Below are 19674 nucleotides of genomic sequence, written 5' to 3'. Positions count from 1 at the left end.
AGTTATTTTCTGTACTCAGAAGTAAGTAAGTTTGCTGTTAGTGCAGTTAATTGACATCATTTTCCAAACATATTTGATTTGAGAGCCATGAAAAAAGAAAGATGATTTCTCTCCGTTAATAATTTGTTTCAGGGCTTCCCTGGTGGCGCAGTGGTTGAGAGTCCGCCTGCCGATGCAGGGGACACGGGTTCGTGCCCCGGTCCGGGAAGATCCCACATGCCGCGGAGCGGCTGGGCCCGTGAGCCATGGCCGCTGAGCCTGCGCGTCCGGAGCCTGTGCTCCGCAACAGGAGAGGCCACAGCAGTGAGAGGCCCACGTACCAAAAAAAAAAAAAAAAAAATTTGTTTCACTCCCCATTTCCCCGACCCCAACCAACCATGTTCAGTCTTGCCTTTGTCTTTCCCCAGAGGTTTTCAGAATTTCTTCCTCTGAGCCCTAGGGTCCCCTGGAAGTGCCTTTGGGGGCCCTGCAGTGGAGAGAGGGAGTTGGAGTGTATGGGGCCTTAGGCCTTCCCTGCTTCAACCAGAATAGCTCTGTTTTATGTGTTGGAGCTAAAAAGTTTGAAACCACTGCTCTAACCCTTGTCTTACATCCTAAAACATCTTTCTTGCTGCCCTAGCCCTCCCCAGAGACATGTTGGCAATGATTTTAACAAAATTCTGAGCCTTGCAAGTTGAGCTTTCTTACCCCTAAACATCCAGCACAGTGCTTTATACACAGTAGAAGTGTGTGCAGTGAATACTTGTGGCTTGATTGCTTGTTTGATTGATTGACTCCTGAGATGATATTAATTAATGGCCTTGGGATGCTTCTACACCAGAAAAGAGAGTACATAGTAAATCATAGTTTATTTGTTATGATTTGGGCACTTCTGACCTTTCCTACTGCAATCAGTCGTGCAGTCTGAGGTAAAAACATGGCCTAAAGGAGTTACTTAATACTTAACATAGGTTATTGCTGGTGTAGAGGATACCTGACTAGGTCAACACAAGCAAAAAAGTACTTCCAAAGAAGTGTGTCCTGAGGTAAAAGGTAAGCAGAGTGATTACTGGGAAACACTAGGGACAGAAATATACTAAGATAACATAGCCTTATCTACTTTTCAGTATTACTTGCTTTTGCTAAAAATTACCTGCCTGATAGTTTCCAAAACTACTCAGTGTCTTGATTATGGGAAGTACAAATCTTTTTCTTCGCTAAGCTGCCTTAAAACACCGTCCAAGCTGTTTATCTGTAGCCTCCAGTATACATCTACATATCTTTTGAAGGGGGGGTGGGTGGCTTTATTTTGTTTTTAATCAATTTATGTTTTATAAAAGTGATATATATGTTTAGTTTTTAAAAAGCCAAATAATAGAAAAAGGACATTAGTGGGAAAACTGGCAAAATCCATATAGTCTGCAAGTTTACGTAATATTAATATATTCAATGATGATTTCCTTGTTTTAACAAATGCACCATGATTATGTAAGATGGTAACATTAGGGGTACTGGTTGAAGGACATACGGGAACACTCTTAACTATCTTTGCAAGTTTTCCAAAAATTATTCCAAAATAAATAATTTTTAAAAATTTGTACACAATAATGAAGATCTTCACAATGAAAAAGAAAAATGCCAAGTAGTGCCAAATCTGAGATAATGACCAACAAAATCAATAATACCAGCAATAGATTATGACCCATTGAATTAAAAAAAAAAAAAGCCGAGAATCTATACCAATACCAAAAAAATAAATAGGAAGGAAAAGGGAAATCTTTCTCATATTGGAATGCCAGCTAATAAATGTAGGAGGAATAATAGAGAGAAAATCATCATTTTTCAACCATCACAGTAAATAACTAATTCAGGTAAAAATCTGCAATGGATGCTGACATTTTTAAAGAGTAATAACAATGCATTACATTTCTATAAAACATTTATAGAGCACTTTCACACACTGTTTTGAGTAGACACTGTTCAGATCCGTAGCATGAGGTATAATATCTCCCCTTAGCCTCCACATCCTTTTTCTCGCCTAGTGATTCCCTATAGAATAGCCTAATCCAGGCCTAAGAATGCTCAGTAGCCAATGGTTATATTCAGATATATTTTCACCACCCTGGATCTCTCTAATAAGTCTCTTGCTAATTGCGTATCTTTGAGATTTTATCCTTTATTTAAAACATTTCACACATAGCTGATTCGTGTTCTGTATCTGGCATTCTTTTTTTTTTTTTTTTTTTTTTTTGCGGTACGTGGGCCTCTCACTGCCGTGGCCTCTCCTGTTGCAGAGCACAGGCTCCGGACGTGCAGGCTCAGCAGCCATGGCTCACGGGCCCAGCCGCTCCACAGCATGTGGGATCTTCCCGGACTGGGGCACGAACCCGTGTCCCCTGCATCAGCAGGCGGACTCTCAACCACTGCGCCACCAGGGAAGCCCATGGCATTCTTAATATTTGAAATTCTTGCAGTTTAAATCTATTATTTGTTGTTTTCTGTTATTCATTCATGGTTTCTTGTTTCCATGTATATTTGTGATCTTTGATACAAACTAATTTTTACTTACTCTTTAATTTTGAGAATGCTGTCAACTTAAAGTTGGAGATATTTTCCTCCAAAAGTTGGGAGGAACCACCAACCCTGGATCACTTGAGCTTGCTTCAAGGGTCTCAGCCTACTATGGGGGTCTTGGGTTTGGCTCCCTCACCTTACTAGTGGTCCAGGGCTTGTCATTCTGACCATTATAGGAATGCTTTGGGAATTAGCCCTCAAGAAACTGTTGTTTGACCCCTTGCTTATTCCACAGCTCATGATTTTTTTTTTTTTCCTCTTTTGGGGTGTGGGGCAAGTAGTCTTGGAGATTTTTCCTATTTACTATAAGCCCTGAAATGCTTTAAAAAGTATATGTTATACAGGATATAGGTTTTTTTTGTTGTTTTTTTGGGGGGGGTGGCGAGGTTTGCGTTATGCAGGCCTCTCACTGTTGTGGGCTCTCCCGTTGCGGAGCACAGGCTCTGGACGCGCAGGCTCAGCGGCCATGGTTCACGGGCCCAGCCACTCCGCGGCATGTGGGATCTTCCCGGACCGGGGCACGAACCCGTGTCCCCTGCATCGGCAGGCGGACTCTCAACCACTGCACCACCAGGGAAGCCCAGGATATAGTTTTTTGTAGTAGAAGGGACTCCCTTGATATCTTGTTCACTGTAATGCAGGAAGCAGAAGTCTCTCTGTACAATTTGATATCCTACTTTTTTTATTAGCTTTTAAGCCTTTTTCTATACCAGTAAACATTCATTATAAACGTAATTCCTATGGTTTCATTATATTCCATTGCATGGCTAGACCACCATTTAATTAGGCATTTTTCTATTAGATATTTAGAATGTTTTCAGGTTTTTGCTGTTGTAAATAATACTGCATTGAACATCATTGTGGTAATGTGAGGTAAATCGGGGGTTGAGGATATAAAGGAAAAGCATAGCTGTTACCCTGGGGAGGGGTTGTAAACTCAAATGCTTTGTAGGATCCAGGCAAATAAAGCAAATGAGTATAGTGAAGCAATGAAGCTGACTAGTACAAAAGACCAAAGGGAATGGTGGGAACATGTCAAACTGAAGGGCACATGCCCATCTTATAAATAAGGGCAGCCATATCTCTAGCTGATTGTTACCATCTAGGAATGAGGGACTGGTATGGTCAGTTCTTCTGATTTTTCAAGCAACACAAACTGAAAATCTAAAAAAAAAAAAAATTTTATGGTGGCATTTTTACTGTGCAAACCACATAAAATCTGTCGACACACAAGATGTGACCATCAGGCTGTCACTTTGCAACCTTTGCTCTAGGATCGTGACTGTGGGAATAAATGGTGGGAAAGTACTGACTGAAGACATGGCTGTTCAGTCATCTTTCCATTCTCAGTACGAAATAGAGAGAAATGAGGAGTTAAGAGTTTAAGATCTTGGCCTTGAAGATTTATTTACTAAGGCTCAGCTTTTTGGTTTTCATCTTCCTTCCTTCCTTCCTCACCTCTTATCAAATATGCTATTCTCAGCCTAAGCTAACCTTCTGAAAGCAGACTTGAGTCCAGCTAGCCCACTGGGCTTGCCATTCAGTAGCTTTACCAAACATTGGTGGTGACCTACTAAGTGCCAAGGCTCTGGGCTCAGAATTACTTATCAAGATATAAGACACAGTCCCACCTTCCAAAAGTCTGCTGTCATCAAGAGATAAATAGCAAAATAAACTGGCCAAGACTTGGTACCAAATGAGTTGTACAGATAATTGGTATTGAAAAAGTTCAGAAGAAAAGACTTTCATGATAAAGAAAAGCTTCCAGAAATGGTAGAATTTGAGCTAGATCCTTTTTTAAAAAAAAAAAGGCAAGAGAAATAGGGAGAGAGAGCATTCCAGATATCTTCCCAGTGGAGTGAGCCAAAACTCAAAATTCAGAATAAATTTGGCATGTGATGGAACATGGTTGGATAAGTAGGAAGGAACTTTGAATACCACATTGAGGGATTTGGATGATCCTGTAGGCAGTTGGGAGCCACTGAAGGCTTTTTAGTAGTAAGGTGACGTATTGAAGGCAGTATACTTGGGGAGATTAGTCTTGTGTCAGTATATAGGATAGCTGGGAGGAAAGAGCCAAAATGAAAGCAAGAAAGCTAGTTAGAAGACTATATAATAATTCAGAGGAAAGATGCTGCAGGTCTGAACTAGGATGATAGGAGTAGGGATGGGAACTTGAAAGGCAATGTAACAAGTAGTTAAGAACACTGACTTTGGAATCAGACAGTTCTGTGTCTGAATCCCAGATTGGACATTACTGACTGAGTTACCTTAGGAAGGTTATTTAATAGCTCTGAGCCTCAGATTTCTCATCCATGAAACACAGATACTAATACTTAGCTTAGAGAGTGGTTATATGGATTAAATGAGATAATGTAAGTGCTTAGCATAGTAGTTGGAATGTGGTAAGAGCACAGTAAATTATTAGATCAATGCCTAAAACATTGGAAGTTAGACTCAGCATGACTTGGTGATTGTCTGAATGTGAGGAGAGATTCCAGATGATTCTTGTATTTTCAATTTTGTGTTACTGGTAGTCCAAAGAAAGCTGATTTGAAATAGAAAAATCAATTTGGCTTTATTTTTTATTTTTAAGGACAGTCTCCTTAATATTTATTTGTTTGTTTGTTTGTTTATTGGCTGCAACAGGTCTTAGTTGCCGCATGTGGGATCTTCCATTGCAGCACGCGGGCCCCTCACTGCGGTGCACAGGCTTCTCTCTAGTCATGGTGTGCGGGCTCCAGAGCGCGCGAGCTCAGTAGTTGCAGCACGTGGGCTCTCCAGTTGTGGCACCCGCGCTCCAGAGCGTGTGGGCTCAGTAGTTGTGGCACGTGGGCTCAGTTGCCCTGCGGCATGTGGCATCTTAGTTCCCCGACCAGGGATCGAACTGGCATCCCCTGTATTGCAAGATAGATTCTCAACCACCGGACTACCAGGGAAGTCCCTCAATTTGGTTTTAAACGTGTTGAATTTGAGGTAATAATAAGAAGTACCTAACACGGTATTGGAGATTTGATTCTGGAAACGCAGGAAGAATGTAAGATTTGGAAATCAACAGTATAATGGGAAGGGCTAAACACTTCTCAGGTTGAAAAAGACTTCAGGTCTGAGCCCTGCTGTAAATCTACCTTTAAATATAGGTCAGGTATTGTATTAAACAACTAAGAAAGAATGATCTAAGGAGTAGAACTAGGAGGGTTGTTGTTATGGAAGCCAAAGGCAAAAGAGGGTTTCAGTAGGAGGGGATGGCTAAGTGTCAGGCAATTTAAATATTATGGGTTTAAAAATTAGAACTGTTTCAGACAGTTCATGTATTAATTAAAAGAAGTCAGACTTCTGATGTTTAAGAAATAGTTAAGGAGAAAGTAGAATTAACATAGTTCATTGTTCTAAGAATTTTGGTATTGAAAAAAACAGAAGGAAGGGGAAATTGTCTACGGTCCTTAGGTTGACATGGCAGTGATACCCTCTGCTTTCTAGTGCACCTGAGTTTCTGCCACCCCGCGCCCACCCAGTCACAGAGCCTTTAAAGACTCCTGCCTCTGTGGAGCTGAGCAACACCATTCACTGCTGCAGCTTCTTTTTTTTTTTAACAGCTTTATTGAGATATAATTGACATCTGTTTCATCATTTAAAGTATACTATTCAAAAAAGAGGGGATATATGTATATGTATAGCTGATTCACTTTGCTGTACAGTAGAAACTAATACAACATTGTAAAGCAACTATAATCCAATAAAAATTTTTTTTAAAGTATACTATTCAATTGTTACTAGTATATTCACAGAGCTGTGCAACCATCACCGTAATCTAATTTTAGAACATTTGCATCATCCCTAAAAGAAATCCCAAACCCAGTAACAATCCCTCCCCATTTTCCCTTCCCCCAAGTCCCTGGCAGCCACTAACCTACTTTTTTTTAAATTAATTAATTAATTAATTAATTTATTTATTTATTTTGGCTGCGTTGGGTCTTCATTGCTGTGCCTGGGCTTTCTCTAGTTGCGGTGTGCAGGGGCTGCTCTTCGTTGTGGTGCACGGGCTTGTCATTGCGGTGGCTTCTCTTGTTGCAGAGCACAGGCTCTAGGCACGTGGGCTTCAGTACTTGTGTCACATGGGCTCAGTAGTTGTGGCTCGCGGGTTCTAGAGCGCAGGCTCAGCAGTTGTGGCGCACAGGCTTAGTTGCTCCACGGCATGTGGGATCTTCCCGGACCAGGGTTCGCACCCATGTCCCCTGCATTGGCAGGCAGATTCTTAACCACTGCACCACCAGGGAAGTCCCACTAATCTACTTTTTGTCTCCATAGATTTGCCTAGTCTGGGCATTTCATATAAATGCAGTCAAACAATATGTGGCCTTTTGTGTTCAGCATCTTTCACTTAGCATAATGTTTTCAAGGTTCATCCATATTGTAGCGTGTTTCTTTTTATTACCGAATAATATTCCGTTTTATGAATATACCACATTTTATCTATCCATTCGTCTGTTAATGGATATTGAGTTATTCCCACTTTTGGCTATTATAAATAATGCTGCTATGAACATTCATATGCAAGCTTTTGTGTGACGATATGTTTTCATTTCTTCGGGGTAGATATCTAGGAGTAGAATTTCTGGGTCATACGGTAACTCTGTGTTTTACATTTTGAGGAACTACCAGACTATTTTCTAAAGTGACTGAACCATCTTACAATCCTCCCAGCAATATATGAGGGTTCTAATTTCTCCACATTGTCATCAACACTTGTTATTGTCTCTCTTTTTTATTTAGCCATTCTAGTAGGGAGTAGTATCTCATTTAAGTTTTGATTTGCACTTCCCTAATAACTAATGATGTTGAGCATCTTTTCATGTGCTTATTGACCATTTGTATGTCTTCTTTAGAGAAATGTCTATTCAGGTCCTTTGCCCATTTTTAAATTGGGTTATGTGTCTTTTTATTGCTGAGTTGTAAAAGTCCTTTATGTATTCTGGATAGAAGTCCCTTATCAGATATATGATTTGCAAATGTTTTCTCCCATTCTGTGGGTTGTCTTTTCACTGTCTTGATTGTGTTCTTTAAAGCACAAAAGTTTTAAAGTTTTATGAAATCCAACTTACCTATTTTTTTAAATAAATTTATTTATTTTATTATTTTATTTTTATTTTAGTTTTTATTTTTGGCTGCATTGGGTCTTCATTGCTGCGTGTGGGCTTTCTCTGGTTGCGGCGAGCGGGGGCTACTCTTTGTTGCGGTGCGCGGGCTTCTCATTGTGGTGGCTTCTCTTGCTGTGGAGCACAGGCTCTAGGTGCGTAGGCTTCAGTAGTTGTGGCACGTGGGCTCAGTAGTTGTGGCTCGTGGGCTGTAGAGCACAGGCTCAGTAGTTGTGGCACACAGGCTTAGTTGCTCCATGGCATGTGGGATCTTCCTGGACCCGGGATTGAACCCGTGTCCCCTGCATTGGCAGGCGGATTCTTTTTTTTTTTTTTTTAACATCTTTATTGGGGTATAATTACTTTACAATGGTGTGTTAGTTTCTGCTTTATAACAAAGTGAATCAGTTATACATATACATATGTTCCCATATCTCTTCCCTCTTGCGTCTCCCTCCCTCCCACCCTCCCTATCCCACCCCTCCAGGCTGTCACAAAGCACCAAGCCAATATCCCTGTGCCATGCGGCTGCTTCCCACTAGCTATCTACCTTACTACGTTTGTTAGTGTGTATATGTCCATGACTCTCTCTCGGCCCGTCACAGCTCACCCTTCCCCCTCCCCATAACCTCAAGTCCGTTCTCTAGGAGGTCTGCGTCTTTATTCCTGGCAGGCGGATTCTTAACCACTGTGCCACCAGGGAAGCCCCAACTTACCTATTTTTTTCTTTTGTCACTTGTATTTGTGGTATCTTGTCTAAGAATGCATTACCTAACTCAAGGTTATGAAGGATTATTCCTTTTTTTGCTAAGCTTTCTTTTAACAGACCTTTTTTTTTTTCTCATGAACAGCAGGGGGCTTCTCTGTCAGCCTTTTGAGAGATCTGCCCACCACTTACTTTCATTTACTCTCTCACTCTTTTTGTATTACTCTTATTCAACAAGACTTTGACTAACCACCTTCTATAAGCCAAACACTGTGCTAGTATTATAGGAAGCACAAAATAAAAATGATACTGTCTTAAGCTCTGGGTATTGGGGATACAGAGATGACTATAACTTGGACTTTGCAGTCTAGAAGAGCCATTAAGGCAGATATGCAAAAAAGAACATAACCATGTCAAGTGACAAATGATATACTTAATCAGAACCTCTCGTGGGGCTTCCCTGGTGGCGCAGTGGTTGAGAATCTGCCTGCCAATGCAGGGGACACGTGTTCGAGCCCTGGTCTGGTAAGATCCCACATGCCGCGGAGCAACTAGGCCCGTGAGCCACAACTACTGAGCCTGCGCGTCTGGAGCTTGTGCTCCGCAACAAGAGAGGCCGCGACAGTGAGAGGCCCGCGCACCGCGATGAAGAGTGGCCTCTGCTCACCGCAACTAGAGAAAGCCCTCGCACAGAAACGAAGACCCAACACAGCCAAAAATAAATAAATAAAATAAATTTTAAAAAAACACCTCTCATGAACTGATGTTAGTTTCTGATGAAGCTTCCGTCAGTATACAATGAAATAAGAAAAATAATGACAGTGTGCTTTTTTAATGAAATGATGGTGATAGTTGATGTAGGGTGTTTTTTGTTGTTGTTGTTTAATGACCTTACTTGGCGATATAAGATATTGGCAATCCCGTATTGATCCCTTGGCTTTTGTGGGATTTTTTTCTTGTCTGTAAAATCAACAACCTCCAGCCGCAGTTCGGAAGACAGAGATCATTTCTGGCTCCAAGGTGATCAGTGAAGACTTGATGGAGGAGTTGATCTGGGCCTTGCAGGTTTTAGATAATTCCTCATAGGTTTAGCCAGTGTAACAGGCAGGAGAATCTGAACAAAGAGTGGAAACAGCTTATGAAACAGGTTTGAAGGACTACATGACCAGGGATGGGAAGTAAGGTTGGGTAGAGAGGGAGTAGACAGCCAAGATGGAGGACCTTGAAAGCCAAAATGAGTTTGAACTTGATTCTCTGGGTAATGGGAAACCATTAAAAGGGGCAGGAGTGACATGTTGAATAAAGATGGGGCTTCAGGAAGATGAATCTGGCAGTACTAGATAGAAGGTAAATTGCAGGTGAGAAGACTAGTTAGGAGGCAATTGTGGTTTATAATGTGATGGTTTTTATATTTTGTTTCTAGCCAGAAAAAAATTTGCTCTTCTCATCAAAGCCCTATAGATCTTTGGCCATAGTTGGTGGAAAGTAGGTGATGATGTGGTCTGTGATATAGTGAAGTAAGTTAAGCACTGAAAGTATGATAGCTGCCACCTTCTGTAGGCAGCTGGAAACACTTCCTAAGTAGTAGCTCTCTAGTACAATGCATGGCTTAGTCTCACAGAAATTTCAGGGACAAAGACCCTGGGCCCAGAGCTCTTACTGGAATTCTCAGCACTGGTCATGGAGATTGACTTTGCCCCAGCCTACAGCCCAGCTAGGGGAGAGGGAAGTACAGTAACACCTTTCACTGTCCTTGAGGGGATCGTTCATGGCTAGTTTTATGAACAGCTGTCTTCCTCTCTCCTTCCCTTCCTCATTGTTTCCTGCTTTGTAGAATCAAGAAGGCATGGCCCCTCAAACATTTATTTCAAGGTTGGAGATAGGTTTTTGGGTCTTCAGCAACTTCTGTTCTTCTACAACTCAGTTCATCTTAGGATGCTGTCACTGAGCATTTGAGTCTCATAGGGAATAGAAGCAACAATAAGGGGAAAGAAACGACGTATCTTCTGGATCCTGAGTGGTAGCTGATGTGGTCCTGGCCAGTAGACCTAAGGCTTCTTTTTAGGGACCTGAAATCCAAGGGCTTGCCTGTGGCGTCCAGATGGTAGTCAGTACTGGAAGGAGCTCTATGCAGGGCTAGTGCTTGAGGGCCAAGACCATCTTGACACCACCATCTCTGTGTTCAAGGATGGCAGCAGGCAGCAGTGGCATGAACTGGACAGAGACATGCTGCTACTTACTGTACAGCTGGCTCTGCCTCTGGCTTCTCCACTGTCTACTGATTCCCACAGAACTGGCCCAGAACCTGACGAGGGTGGAGCAGGGAAGGGGTGGAGGGCTCTGTAGTTCTTCAGACAGAACTGAGAATTTTCTCTGGGCTGGGGAAGACCACTCCTTTTCCTTAGCCTTCCTTTCCCTAGGAAAGTAGGCTTTCTGCCCCCTGGCCTGGCTAAAGGGACTCTGCCCTCCCACAGGCCCAGCTGGACCTCACTCAGTACTGACCTAAAACTGATGTAGGTGAGAGGGCGGAAGGTTCTGCTACAGCCCCACTAGCAGACCCGCTGAAGATCCAGGGAACTGAAGTGGACCCTGTGGTAGGAAGGGGGCCTGTAGCCAACTTGATCCTAAGGCTCACTACCACCCTGTATATGGAAGCCTCTATGGCCCAGTCTCTCTTTTTTTCTGAGACAGACCCCGTTTCTCTGAAGAGGCACGCCCTAGAAAGCCTATTGCCAAGTCTAGGAACTTGGTGTTATGCTGGTGGAATGATGACTGGTCCCCACAGCCTCCCTGCAGGGCTTCAGGAACCCCCTCCCAGGCTGGCTGCTCCACCCTGAGGCGAGTCTAGAATCCTAGTGAAGGGAAAAAGCTGGAAAACAAGGAGTCATTCAGAGTGGGTGAAAAGAGGAGGGAGAGGTTTCTGGCTGAGATCTAAAAGGAGGGGCCTAAGGAAGGAAGGAAGCTCTAAGCCTCCTCCCAGACCTTTTCCCTGAGACTCCTAGGGATGAGAGAGGAGCGAGGCCCAGCTCTCTCGCTATTTTTCTTTGCCGCTTTGAGAGTTCTCATCTTCCAGCACTGACTGCCCTCTGTGGCTGACTCCTTTCTCTACCTTCCCCCTTCCCCAGGCTAAAGGGCCCACAGGGACTGGCAGGGAGGAAGGCTGAGCGGCTGTACTGTGGGCATGCCTATTCCTTTCCCTTCCCCCTTCCCTTAGCAGCAACGTCACCGCAGCACCAGAGGCAGCAGCAGCGGCAAGGATACTGGGGCTGGGATTGCGCAGCCTCCCTGCATTAGCAACGATGCCATTGTATTAGCAGAAATCAGATCTTAGGAAATCAGCCCAGTTCCCCCTGTGTGGTCCTGTGGAACAGTGCCTCAGCTTGAACTGTCAAGATAGAGCTTGGTCGGAGTGCAAAAGGAACAGAAGCCTCCAGATACAGCTAAGGCTCCTTACAGAGGTATGGCTCAGCAGAGCTGGGGGGAGGGGCAGGGCAGAGATGCTAGAATAACTGATCAGCACATTTGGGCCCTGGTTTTGAGGGTTGGCTTTGTCTTCCCGAAAGAGGGAGAGAGAGAGAGAGAGAGAGAGCGAGCATGAGCGCAAACATTAGACAAGCTCATCCATGCATACATTTGGGCTGTGGTGCAGAGATGGGGAAAAACAGGCTTGGGCTAATGCTGTTTTGTCAAGAAGCAGAAAATCCCCTTCCTCCTTTCTGAGCATCTCTAATGAGGCTGTTATAGTGCGGGTCAGCATAGAGGGGGTCAGATCTAGAAACAAAGGCTTAATAGGGAGGAGATACCCCTACAGCTACTGTAAGTTTATGATGGAGACATGCAGGGATCCACACAGGAGGTACTGGGAAGCATTGAGTCCATCCTTTACCTCCATGCACATATGTACATGTACTAGACACACATACCATATCTTCTGGAGCTGTGGGAGCCAAGAGGCTACAGATAAGGATGGAATAAGAAAGAATGTTGACCAAGAGGCTCCACATTATTGGTTGGTGGGGATAAGTAGTGCCTAGGGCACCTGACCTATTATAATTGGTCTTCTTATACAGGCTTAGATTCCTAACAGGAAGAGACCTGAGCATAAGTTGATACTCCCAAATCCACCCTCCTACTCTCTTCCCTTCAATCCTGTCCAAGAGAGAACCCAGACAGGAAAAGGGTTATCAGTCCTACTGAGGCTCCCCATCAGACCTCAGGTCAAGGTCAGATTGCTAGAGAGTAACAGCCGAGTATCACCATCTTCCCCGTCCTCCTTCAGGAGGCTAAAAAAAGAGGGAAGGGATTCTATGACTGGCAGAAAGATGCTGAAGACCAAAGACAAGGGAAACCTTTCTTCTGAAGTTTAGAACATCTTCCTGCCCAGAGTTACCCTGTTGCTGAGCAGATAGGAAGAGTTCTTTAAATTCCCATCTCCATTGATCACCTTGGTGGAGGATTCAAAAACATAGGCTAATAGGAGTCAGTAGTTCCATGTTGTGCAAAATGTGGTTGGATAATACATTGGGAAGTTGTGGGAGGTGTTAGTTCCCAGGAAGCACCTAGGAATGTGAACTGCAGAGCAGGGGAAAGGGGCGTTGAGGACTGTGAATGGGGCAGGGAGATGTGAGCTGGGAACTGGGGCAGGAGGTGGGATTGAAGAGTGTTTATTAGAGCATGGGGCAGTAATATGAAAGGGACTGTGTGTTCAGAGAATAGTAAAGTGGGTAAGTATAAACTGTGTAAATGGAAACTACAGTGTGAGCCTATCCAGGAAAGGTAGGAAGCATCTGCTTTGGTAGCAGAGTAAATGTAGGGGCTTTAGGAAGAGGGTGTGGCCCTGATCTTTTCTCTGAGAGGCAGTTGTAGTGGAAAGAATTAAGAATTGGGCAGACCTGGGTTTGCGTCCATCTCAGCTGTATAATTATGGGCTAACTTCTCACACTTGCTAAGCTTCAGTTTTCTCATCTGTAAAATGGGGATGATTATGTCTACTTTAAATGATTATAGTGAAATTAGAGATGATATATGTAAAACACCTTACATGTAAGTTCTCAGTAAATGATCACTAATAAATAGTATTATTATAATAGGCCAGGAGACACCCATTTGTGATGAGGGCCAGGAAGAGGGCTCTCGTGGAGAGCTTTCCCTGATTCTAGAGATCTAGACCTCGTAACTTTATGCTGACTAAGCCCACCACTTCTTTGTCCACCTGGTAGGCAGAGCTGAGCACTTTCTTCCACTTTCTTCCTATTCTGGGTTCTCTATTCCTTCCCCATCTTCGTCTCCCATGTCTCTCCATTTAATCAGGGTACAAAAAGCATCTGGAATGAGCTCTTCCATCTCACTGTTTACTCTTCACCTTTATTAGCGCTCATGGGCCACAATATTAAACTTGTCTTGTTATAGAACATGTCTCTCCCGGGGGAGAAGTCTAATAGATATGCTCTCAGTAAATGTGTTCTGTGGTGTTTGAAATCAAGTCACGTGTACAGTAGACTCTCATTACATTCCTAACTGATCAAGAAAAAAGGTCAAACATTAGGATTCCTGACTCTTGACTTAATTCTGTCATTTATCCATTGAGAGATCTTGGGCAAGTCATTTGTTTTTTCTAGGTGTTGATTTCCTTATTTTTTTAAATAAAGAAGTGGCTCTGCCTATTCTGGTGCATTGTTGTGAGGATCAATGAGATGACATACATAAAGAAGTGCTTTGTAAAATATGTGAATGTGTCGGGGCAAAAGGCATGAGTACAAAGTCTAACGAGGTGTCTGTAGAACTTTACCTTAGTTGGCTGAACTGGAGTTGTCTGTGGAGAAACTACTGGCAGATCAGGAAGGAATAAGACTTTCTCTGAGATACAAAAATATAAAATAAAATGGAATCAACCAGTGAAAGAGCTTTACACTTAAAATAGGATTCAACACAACCTAAATATAAAAGCTAAAACTATACAGCATTTAGGGGAAAAAAAGAGGAAAATTTCTTTATGATCTTGGGACAGGCAAAGCTTTCTTAGCATACAGAAAGATTTAACCATTAAAAAAAAAAAACAGATAAATGGGACTTCATAAAATTAAAACCTTCTATTAATTAAAAAACACCATTAAGAAAACAAATGGGCAAGCCACATTTGAGAAAAGGCCACTTGAGAAAATATTCTCAAGACATACATCTGACAAAGGGCTTGTATCCAGAATAAATTTTAAAACTCCTACAACTCAACAATAAAAAGACAAGTCAGTTTTTAAAATGGGTAGAACAGGAGTCGATAACTAACCTACTGTGCCTCCCATGTTCCAAGCACAATGCGTGGGTTCTAGGGACACAGGGTTGACTCTATCCCTAGATACAGTCCCTACCCTGTTCCTCAAGGAACTGCACTCTAGTCTGGGGACAGATACGTAAACATAACATAATAAACCTTCAGCGCCCTCCAGCCAAAGGTACTCCATCACCCTCCACATTCATTTGTGCTTTATCCCTGATTCAGAGAGTCAGCTTTCCAGACTCTATGTGTTGCTCTGTTTCTCCATTTGAACGTGTATATGACACAGTCAGTGGTTTTGTGGGTCAAAATCAGAAACTCTTATGCGCGTATTACTTGTGAATGCCTTTTGAAAATCGTGCTATAAAAGGGGGTGGAGGGGTATTCATTGAAGATCAAGTGATGGCCGTAGCCCATAGGTACTCCTAAAATTACTTCCATGTGTGCAAGAAAGTTCTTTATGCTCCATTTAGTCCAGGCCTCAGATTGTGGCCTGGACCCTGGGGAAGCGTAGTACTGTACGTAAGGGGAAGCCCCCTTCCCAAGCCCCAAACCCACAGTATCTGTAGCACTTAAAGAAAAAAAACTGTTTAAATTATGTACCTAGGGGCTTCCCTGGTGGCGCAGGGGTTAAGAATCCGCCTGCCAATGCAGAGGACACGGGTTTGAGCCCTGGTCCGGGAAGATCCCACATGCCGCGGAGCACCTAAGCCCGTGTGCTACAACTGCTGAGCCTGTGCTCTAGAGCCCATGAGCCACAGCTACTGGAGCCCATGCACCTAGAGCCTGTGCTCCGCAACAAGAGAAGCCACCGCAATGAGAAGCCACGCACCGCAATGAAGAGTAGCCGCCGCTCATCGCAACTAGAGAAAGCCCGCACACAGCAACAAAGACCCAACACAGCCAAAAATAAATAAATAATAAAAATATATATATATGTACATAACAGATATTTATTAGAAAGTTAGATGAAACAAAAAGAATAAAATTAAAAAATAATCGAAAATCACTCAACAGCAATAATCACTGTTAACATTTTGTTGCAAAGTCAGCCCTCCATATCTGCGGGTTGTGCATGCATAGATTCAACCAACCGAGGATTAAAAATATTCAGGAAAAATGTTCCAGAAAATTCCAAAAAGCTAAACTTGAATTTGCCATGCTCTGACAACTATTTACATAGCATTTACATTGTATCAGGTATTACAAGTAATCTGAAGATGATTTAAAGTAAACGGGAGGATGTGTGTAGGTTATATGCAAATACTACGACATTTTATATAAGGGACCTGAGCACCCTTGGATTTTGGTACTGTTTATGCTTTCAAGTTTTCTTCCATGTATATTGCTATGGTTTGAATGTCTGTGTGTCCCCTCCCTGCCATCCATGTGTTGAATTCTAAGTCCCAAAGGTAATGGTAGTAAGAGGTAGGGCTTTTGGGAAGTGATTAGGTCTTGAGAGCAGAGCCCTCCTGAATGAGATTAGCGCTTTTATAAAACAGAAAGATCCCTTGTCCGTTACACTATGTGAAGACACAGGTAGAAGGTGCTAACTATGAACCAGAAAGTGGGCTTTCACCAGAACTCAGCCATGCTGGAACCTTCATCCTAATCTTGGACTTCCCAGCCTCCAGAACTGTAAGAAATACATTTCTGCTGTTTATAAAGCCACCCAGTCTGAGGTATTTTGTTATAGCAGCCTGAATGGACTGACAGATATAGAGATATATTTATTTACAACAATGGTGTCATACTGTAAATTCTGTTTGTAATCTGCTATTTTCACTTAATAGTTTGTGAATAGTTTCTCAAGTCAATAATAATCAAATTAACCAACGTTGTTTTAATGATACTCTGTTCTGTACGTTTTTGGTTTTTTTTTTTTTGGCTGCGTTGGGTCTTCATTGCTGCTCGTGGGCTTTCTCTAGTTGTGGTGAGCAGGGGCTACTCTTCGTTGCGGTGCACGGGCTTCTCAGGGCTTCTCATTGCAGTGGCTTCTCTTGTTGCAGAGCACGGGCTCTAGGCGCACAGGCTTCAGTAGTTGTGGCACCTGGGCCCAGCAGTTGTGGCTCGTGGGCTTTAGAGCACAAGCTCAGTAGTTATGGCACGTGGGCTTAGTTGCTCTGTGGCATGTGGGATCTTCCCGGACCAGGGCTCGAACCGTGTCCCCTGCATTGGCAGGCGGATTCTTAACCACTGTGCCACCAGGGAAGTCCCTGTTCTGTAATTTTAAAACTGATTATTGTCGGAATTTTAGTGTGTTCCCAACTTTCTGTTATCCTTGTGGCATATATACTTGAGTTCAAAGTTTTCTTGGCAAAGGAAGAGAAGAGATGGGAAGGAGTGAAGGGGAAATTATCTCACATACCTCATAGCAAAACTTCCTCAAAATTATCTTTATCCCTCTCTACAAAATCCCATACTTTAAGGCAGCTGTTCCTCTCTTTTCTTTTTCTCATCTTGTCTCTGCAAATACCCACTCCCCTCCACTGCTAAACATTGGTTCCCTTCCCTCTTCCCATAAACCTTAATCTTTTTTCCTACTTACAAATTATATCTTAACAGCTTTGTTAAGGTATAATTCACATACCATAAAATCCACTCTTTTATAAAACTGAGACATAATTCACATTCCATAAAACTCTGGAGTTTTTATTTTATTCACAGACTTGTGTAACCATCACCGCTATCTGATTTCAGAACATTTTCATCACCCCCGAAAAGAACCTCCATCCCCATTAGTAGTCACTCCCCATCTTCCAGTCCCTCAGTCCCTGGCAACCACTATTCTACTTTTTGTTTCTGTGTATTTGCCTATTCTGGACATTTCATGTAAATGGAATCATATAACATCATACAAAGAAGCCTTTTACGACTGGCTTCTTTCACTTACCTTTTCGAGATTCCGTCATGCTGTATGTAGCATGTGTCAGTACTTCATTCCTTTTATCACTAAATAATATTCCATTATGTATACTGTATTATGTTTATCTGTTCATCAGTTGATGAACATTTGAATTGTTCCCACTTTTCTGGCTACTGTGAATAATGCTGCTGTGAATATTTGTATACAAGCTTTTGTGTGAACATACGTCTTCATTTCTCTTGGGTATATACCTAGGAGTAGAATTTCTAAGTCATATGGTAACTCTATGTTTAACATTTTGAGGAACTGCCAGACTGTTTTTCCAAAGTGACTGCACCATTTTACAATGGCTCCAGCACTGTTTGAGGGTTGCAGTTTCTCCACATCCATCCACCAGCATTTGTTATTGCCTTTTATCTTAGTGGGAATGAAGTGGTATCTCATTGTGGTTTTTATTTCTCTAATGACTAATGATGTTGAACATCTTTTCATGTGCTTATTAATCATTTGTATGTCTTCTTTGGAGAAATGTCTATTCAAGTTCTTTGCCCAGTTTTTAATTGGGTTAGGTACTTTTTATTGTTGAGTTGTAAGAGTTCCTTGTGTATTCTAATCAGAAGACTCTTATCAGATACACAATTTGCAAATATTTTCTCTCATTCTGTGAGTTGTCTTTCACTTTCTTGATGGTCTCTCTTGAGGCACAAAGGTTTTTGATTTTTATGAAATCTATCTTATCTGTTTTCTCTATTATCACTTGTGTTTTTGGTATCTTATCTAAGAAAGCATCCCATCTTAATCTTAATCTAAGATAATGCATTTACTCCCATGTTTTCTTCTGTAACTCTTAGCCTTGTGGCTCAGTTTAGCCTCTCTGATTTCTGCCTTTCTGCATATCTACTCCTTACCTCAATCAACACACAAAGGCTTGGGAAGTCCAACAGAGGAGCCTTCCTCTCAGAAAGGAAAGGAGGAAGAAAGAAGGTAAATACTTGCTTTTTAATTTTAATGTAATTTAACTTAACACAAAAGAATATATTTAATAGTGTCCCTTGCACATGTATTTATTGGACACTTGAATTTTTTCTTTTGTGTGTTGCCTGTTCATGTCCTTGAGCATGTGTGACTTGCCTGGCCCTTTACTGTACTCCACGTGAAGAGCTCTGATCCTGTGATCTAAATGAGTTACACTTTTAAAAATTGGTGGTATATGGGTTCAACTAAATGATGCAGAACTTATAGGCAGTGAGGGGTTTAGACTCATGGTAGGTAAGGAAAATGACAGGAATGATAAGGAAAAGAAGAGAAATAAATGAATTAGGAGAAATTAGGTAGGAGAAGTCTGAGCAAGTGAAGTCTTTTGGGACATGAACTTGGTAGCACAGGAGACTAGAACTTGAGGAGGCCATTCTGCCATGGTCCAGCCAAGAGACCAGAGAAGCTTAGAATGGACTCTGTGTAGAGAACTTGACCTTAACCTATCAGAAGTAAAACTGGGAAGAGAAGACTTTTTAGGGGACCCTCATAGTTAAAGTTTTGGCTAAAACTGGGCAGAATCTGGGCACTTCAGATCTGTACCCTGAGCTAGATAAATATTAAGAATATTTTTTGCCTGGGGACTTCCCTGGTGGCGCAGTGGTTAAGAATCCGCCTGCCAATGCAGGGAATGTGGGTTCAAGCCCTGGTCCGGGAAGATCCCACATGCTGCGGAGCAACTAAGCCCATGTGCCACAACTACTCACCCTGCACTCTAGAACCCGCGAGCCACAACTACTGAGCCTGCGTGCCACAACTACTGAAGCCTGTGTGCCTAGAGCCCCTGCTCCTCAACAAGAGAAGCCACCGCAATGAGAAGCCCGCGCACTGCAAGGAAGAGTAGCCCCCGCTCGCCACAACTAGAGAAAGCTCGTGCGCAGCAGCGAAGACCCAATGCAGCCAAAAATAAATTAATTAATTTTTTTAAAAAAGGATATATTATGCCTCATGTTTGCCAAGCCTTATCTGATGTTGTGCTAGAATGATACAAAAAAGATAAAAACAGACCTCTACCCACCTTGAGAAGGAAGAGGCTGGCATCAGCCATACTAGTAGTCTGATGCCTAACTCGGTCTCTATTCAAGAAGCTCCAGTACAGTAGTGGAGA

At 42.5% G+C, this 19674-nt stretch overlaps 1 protein-coding gene across 5 annotated transcripts in view; it reads left to right on the top strand.

Moving 5' to 3' along the window:
- Positions 1-19674, top strand: part of RUSC2 (RUN and SH3 domain containing 2) — a 57503-nt gene that overhangs the window by 24359 nt on the left and 13470 nt on the right. Inside the window, exons 1-2 of one of the 5 annotated variants that reach the window (XM_060300785.1) lie at positions 11370-11852; positions 18458-18515. The exons of 1 other annotated variant lie outside the window; for it this stretch is intronic. The gene's annotated coding sequence lies outside the window, so the exon portion shown is untranslated. Of the gene's footprint in view, positions 1-11369; positions 11853-18382; positions 18516-19674 lie in introns of those variants that run through there. 3 more of the 5 variants (XM_060300782.1, XM_060300784.1, XM_060300783.1) reach the window with 3 other exon arrangements.

The sequence above is a fragment of the Globicephala melas genome, chromosome 6 (genome assembly GCF_963455315.2).
Source record: "Globicephala melas chromosome 6, mGloMel1.2, whole genome shotgun sequence".
Classification (NCBI taxonomy): Eukaryota; Metazoa; Chordata; class Mammalia; order Artiodactyla; family Delphinidae; genus Globicephala; species Globicephala melas.
Note: the sequence above shows the minus strand (reverse complement) of the source record. Positions and strands in the feature narration are given on the sequence as shown.